We start from the raw sequence: 6005 nt of genomic DNA, 5'->3' as shown, positions 1-6005 counted from the left end.
CCAAACCCCGCGGGGACCCCCCAGAATGGTGCAGGGACCCCCCCAAACCCCGCGGGGACCCCCCAGACCCTCCCTGGCACTGAGGAGCTGGCAGGGCCGTGTCCCCCTGTCCCCCGAGTGGGGAGGGGGGGACCCCCGCCCCCTCCAGGGGACCCCCAGCCCTGCAGGGACCCCACGGGGACCCCACGGGGACACCCCGGGCTCGCTGGGGCCGGGGGACAATAAAGTCTTGGAGCATCGGAGCCTGCCTCGGCCTGTCCCCTGTCCCTGTCCCTGTCCCTGGGCTGTCCCTGTCCCTGTCCCCATCCCTGTCCCTGGGCTGTCCCTGTCCCTGTCCATGGTGCTGTCCCCTGTCCCCGTCCGTGTCCCTGTCCCGGCCCCGTCCCTGTCCCTGTCCATGGTTCTGTCCCTCAGCCCGGCCCGGGCGTGTCCCTGTCCCTGCCGGTGGCACCGGGACCGGGGGACACGCGTGACACCGGGGGGCACACACGGGATAGGGTGGCACACATGGCACGGGTGGCACACACGGGATAGGGTGGCACACATGGCACGGGTGGCACTCACATGGCACGGGTGGCACACATGGCACGGGTGGCACACATGGGATAGAGTGACACACACATGGCACGGGTGACACACACGGGATAGGGTGGCACACACATGGCACGGGTGACACACATGGCACGGGTGGCACTCACATGGCACGGGTGACACACACGGGATAGGGTGGCACACACATGGCACGGGTGACACACATGGCACGGGTGGCACACACGGGATAGAGTGACACACACATGGCACGGGTGACACACGCATGGCACGGGTGGCACACATGGCACGGGTGACACACATGGCACGGGTGACACACGCATGGCACGGGTGGCACACACATGGCACGGGTGGCACTCACATGGCACGGGTGACACACATGGCACGGGTGGCATACACGGGATAAGGTGACACACACATGGCACGGGTGGCACACCCAGCTCCTGTGGCAAAGATTGGGACACACCTTGGCACGCACCTGGGACCCCCCAGAAATGGCCCCACCCCAATCCGAGACCCCCCCCCCATATTGTGGCACCTTCCCGGAAGTGCGACCCCCCCCCAGGTGTGGGACATCCCCCCAAATTTGGGACAACCCCCAAATGCGGGATATTCCCCCCGACAAATGTGGGACCCCTCCCCTGCGGGGGCCACCCCCAAAATGGAGACCCCCTTCAAACGTGGGACACCCCCCGGTGTGGGACCCCCAAGTGTGGGACCCCCAAGTGTGGGACACCCCCCCGGTGTGGGACCCCCAAATGTGAGACCCCCAAGTGTGGGACACCCCCCCAGTGTGGGACCCCCAAGTGTGGGACCCCCAAACGTGGGACCCCCAAGTGTGAGACCCCCAAGTGTGGGACCCCCAAGTGTGGGACCCCCAAGTGTGAGACTCCCAAGTGTGGGACCCCCAAACGTGGGACTCCCAAGTGTGGGACCCCCAAATGTGGGACCCCCAAGTGTGAGACCCCCAAATGTGGGACCCCCAAGTGTGGGACCCCCAAGTGGGGACTCCTTCAGAATGTGAGACCCCCCCAGATCTGTGAACCCACCCATGACCCCCCCCAATGTGGGACCCCCCAAACTCGGGGACCCCCCCCGGGTGTGGGACCCCCCCCGAACCCCCCCCCCCCCCTCCAGCCGGGCCGAGCGGGTCCCGGTGCCGCGGGGGGGGCGGGGGGAGCCCGGGGGGCGCGGGGGGTGGGAGGAGGAGGAGGAGGAGGAGGAGGAGGAGGAGTGGGGGGGGGGCTCGGCCCGCCCCTCCCGCCGCTGCCGCCGCCGGGGCCGGGCCGGGGCTGGAGCCGCCGCCGAGGCCGGTGGGTGCGGGGGGGCGGGGGGTTTGGGGGGGGTTCGGGGGGGTTTGGGGGGTTTGGGGGTGCCCGGGGGGGTTTGGGGGGTTTGGGGTGCGGGGAGCGCCCGCCGGGGGGGCGGGGGGCGATGGGCGCTGCTGAGCCGGGGGTGGGAGCGCGGGGGGGGGGTGGGAGCTGCGGGTTTGGGGTGTGCGGGGCGCGCTCGGGGTTGGGGTCCCCGCGGGGGGGGGGGGGGCGCGGATGGAGAGGGCCCGGATGGCGGGGGCAGAGGTGAGCGGGGTTTGGGGGGGCGGGGGGCTCGGGGGTGCCCTGGGGCTGCGGGGGTGAGCGGGGGGTTCAGGGGTTCCCCCCCCCCCCAGCCCCTCGCGAGCTCCGAGCCCCCCCCCCCAGCCCCCCCCCCGAGCCCCCCCGCGCGCTGTCCCACGCACCCGCGGCCGCCACGCGCCGTCACGCGCGCGCACACGTGCGCACGGACACCCACGCGAGGGGGGGGGGGGCGGGGGTCGGGGGGCGTGGGGGGAACGGGGGGGGGGGAACGGGAGAGGGCACAGGTGGGTGGGTGTGGGTGGGGGGCGCAGGTGGGTGTGGGTGGGGGCGCACACGTGTGGGTGTGAGCGGGGGTGCGGGGGGGGTGCGGGGGGGTGCCACCCCCGGGCCGTGCCCGTGAGCCCCCCCCGCAATGTCGCTGTCACACGCGTGGGCACAGCGCGGGGGGGGGTGTGGGGCGCGCGTGGGTGCGACCCGCGGGTGACACGGTGGAGGGGGCGCGGCCTGGGGACCCCCTTTTGTCGCGGGGGGGGTCTTGGGGGTGGTGGGTGCGGGGGGTGGCAGGGCCAGGGGGTGGCGGTGCGGGGGTGTCCCGTGCGGGGGTGGCAGGGCCGGGGGGTGGGACACGTTCCGGGGGTGGCGGGAGCGGTGGTGGCAGTTCTTGGGGGTGGCATTTCTGGGGGGTGGCAGTTCTGGGGGGTGGCAGTTCTGGGGGGTGGCAGTCCTGGGGGATGGCTGTCCTGGGGGGCTGGCACAGGTGCCGGGGGTGGCACAGGTCCCGGGGGTGGCACAGGTGCCGGGCTGTCCCTGCGCGGTCCCCGCGTGTCACCCCGCGTGTCACTTCGCATCCGTCCTGCCCGCGCCGCCGCCGCCCTGACGGGCGCGGTGCCACCCCGCGGCGACAGCCCCTGTCACCCCGATTAGGGACCTGGCGCGGGCGGGGGGAGAGCTCGGGGGGGTGGGGACACCTCCGCACGCCCCCGCGTGCCCCCCGTCCCCGAGTGCCACCGCTGCCCCCGCCCCTTCCCGGGGGGGTTCCTGTGTCCCCGCAGGCGCTCCTGTCCCCAACTCGGGGCGCTCCTGTCCCCAACTCGGGGCGCTCCTGTCCTCCCCCGCGGCTCCTGTGTCCCCGGGTGCTCCGGTGTCCCCACCCGCGTGCTCCTGTCCCCTCCTTGGAGCGCTCCCGTGTGTCCATCCTCGGAGCGCTCCTGTCCCCACGCGGGTGCTCCTGTCCCATCCTGTCCCTGTCCCCGTGTCCCCCAAAATGCTCCCTTGGTTCAGGGGACTGGGGAGGCTCCGGGGTGTCGTGGGGGGGTCTCCGGGATGTCGTGGGGGTCTCTAGGGATGTCTTGGGGGGCTCTGGGGTGTCATGGGGGTCTCTGGGTGCCGGGTGGGCGGTGACACCTCTCTGCCCCTCCCGCAGCCGCTCCCGATGTCCCCGATGTCCCCCGCGGCGGGGGTGGCCGCCCCCCGGCTGCTGCTGGCGCTGCTCTGCCTGGCCGCCCGGGCCGCCGCCCCCCCGCCCCCCAGCAGCCCCCCCGGGACCCCCCCGGGCACCCCCGCGCCCCACAGCGACTCCCCCGTGCTGTCCCTCAACCTCGGCCTCAACTTCAAGATCAAGGTGCGCAGCCAGGGGGGCCCGCGCCCCCCCGCGCCCCCCACCCCGCCGGGCGCCCCCCGGAGCCCCGCGCCCCCCACCCTGCCCGAGCCCGGCGATGAGCAGGGCTCCGCCGGACCCCCGGAGGGCTGGGGGGGCCCCCCCGCCCGCGGGGTTACGACCCCCGCCCCGGGGCGCCCCCGGGACAAGCAGCTGGAGCTGGACATCGCCATCGACCTGACCGCGGGGCTGGACCCCCCCCCGGGGGGCTCGGGGGCGGCCGTGCCCCCCACCACCCTCCTGGGGGCCCCCCCCGGCCGCCCCCGCCTCCTGCCCGGGCTCTCCAAGCTGGCCGGGAGACTCAGCGCCGCCGGTGAGTGCGGGGGGCGGGACAGCCCCCCCTGAGCCCCCCAAACGTGAGGGACCCCCCAACAGCTCGGGGCCTCCCGCAGGGTTCCTGGTTCCCACGGTGCCCCCCAGGATCGGGGCCGAGGGGGACAACGCGTCCCTGGAGCTGGAGGAGGCCGGGAGCGGCGCGGAGCCAGGTGGGGAGGGGGGTTTGGGGGGGTTTGGGGGGTCTGGGGGGTCTGGGGGGAATGGGGGAGTCCTGGGGGGATGGGAGGGTCCTGCATTTAAAGGGGGGTTGGGGAAACGGGGGGGGTCGTGGGATTTGGGGCATCCTCAGATGGGGAGGGGTCTGGGAGGAACGGGGGGGTCCTGGGGTTTGGGGGGGTCTGGGGGGGTCGGAGGGTGGCTGTGGGTTGGGGGATGCTGGGTCTGGGGTTTGGGGGTCCTGGGGAAATGGGGGGATCTGGGAGTTTGGGGGGGCTGGGTTTGGGGGGGGCTGGGTATGGGGTGTGGGGGTGCCTGGGTAACACGGGGGGGTCCTGGGGGGAGCAGTGGGGGGCTTCAGGGCTCCCCCAGGATGTGGGGACCCCCCCGCTGACCCCCCCCGTCTCCCGCAGCCCCCTCCCCCGGCCGCCAGCCCTCCCGGGGGGCCGCGCCCCCCCCCGCCGCCGCCTCCGCCTGCACCCCCGGATCCGCCTGCGGCTCGGGGGGGCCCGACCCCGGCGGGGCCTCCCCCGCGCCCCCCTCGGCCTGGCCCCCCCACTTCCTGCCGCTGGACACCCCCTGGCCCGAGGCCGCGGCGCTCTGGGGGGCGGCCTGGGGGGCGCACGTCTATGGGGCGGGGGCGGCGCTGGCGCTGCTGGGGGGGCTGGGGGCGCTGCTGCTGCTGGGGGGGGCGCGGCCGGCGCTGGCCCGGCTGCAGGGGGGGCTCCTGGCCGTGGCGGGGTTCGCCCGAGCCTTCCCCCTCTTCTTCGACCCCTACGAGCTGGGGGGGCGGCTGCCCCCGCCCGCGGCCCGGGCGCTGTTCGAGCTGCCCTTCCCGTGCCTGGGCTGGGGGCTGGCGCTGGCCCCCCCGGCCCGGGGGGCTCCGCTGCTGCTGGCGCTGGGGGTGCTGCACCTGGGGGGCGCCATGGGGGCCGTGGGGGCCGTGGCGGCGCTGGGGGGGCCCCCGGCGCTGCTGCTGCTGCTGCTGCTGCTGCTGCCCCGGGCTCTGTTCGCCGCTCTGGCGGCCGCGCTGGCGCTGGGGGCGCTGGGGGGGGCTGCGGCGCTGCGGGGGGGGGCGGGGGGAAGCGCGGGGGGCTCGGGGGGCGGGGGGGGGCGCGGGCGGGGGTCCCGCGGGGGCTGGGGGCGGCGGGGGCGGCGCTGAGCGCGGGGCTGCAGCTCTTCGGGGCGCTGCAGGCCCGGGGGTGGGCGCTGACCCCCCCGCCCGGGCCCTGGGCCTGGTGGGGGCTGCAGCTCGCCGCGCGCCTGGCCGAGGTCGCCATGGGGGGGGCGCTGGCCGCGATGGCGCTCCTGGCCCCCCCGAGCGGCCGCGCCCCTCCCGGAGGCCCCCCCGAGCCCCCCGAGGGCGGCGGCGGGCGGGGCGCGGGGGAGGAGGCGGGGGCGCCCCCCGAGTCCCCCCTGGACGTGGACGGGGACCCCACGGCCGGGTACCGGCCCCCCTCCCCCATCGACCTGCGCCGCTCCATCGACGAGGCCCTGGGAGCGCCGGGGATGTTCCGCACCGGCAACGGCGGCATCGGGGGGCTCGGGGGGCTCGGGGGCACCGCGACCGCCAGGACCGGCACCGGCACCGGCGGCAGCTGCGGGCCCGGGGCTCCGGGCGGCGCCGGGAACAGCGGGAAAGCCAAGAGCAACGGGATCAGCGTCCTGCGGAGCACCGGGAACACCGAGATCAGCGTCATCAGCGCCGCCGGGAGCGCGGGGAGCACCGGGAG

The sequence above is a fragment of the Catharus ustulatus genome, chromosome 4 (genome assembly GCF_009819885.2).
Source record: "Catharus ustulatus isolate bCatUst1 chromosome 4, bCatUst1.pri.v2, whole genome shotgun sequence".
NCBI lineage: Eukaryota > Metazoa > Chordata > Aves > Passeriformes > Turdidae > Catharus > Catharus ustulatus.
This window is presented reverse-complemented; position numbering follows the sequence as displayed.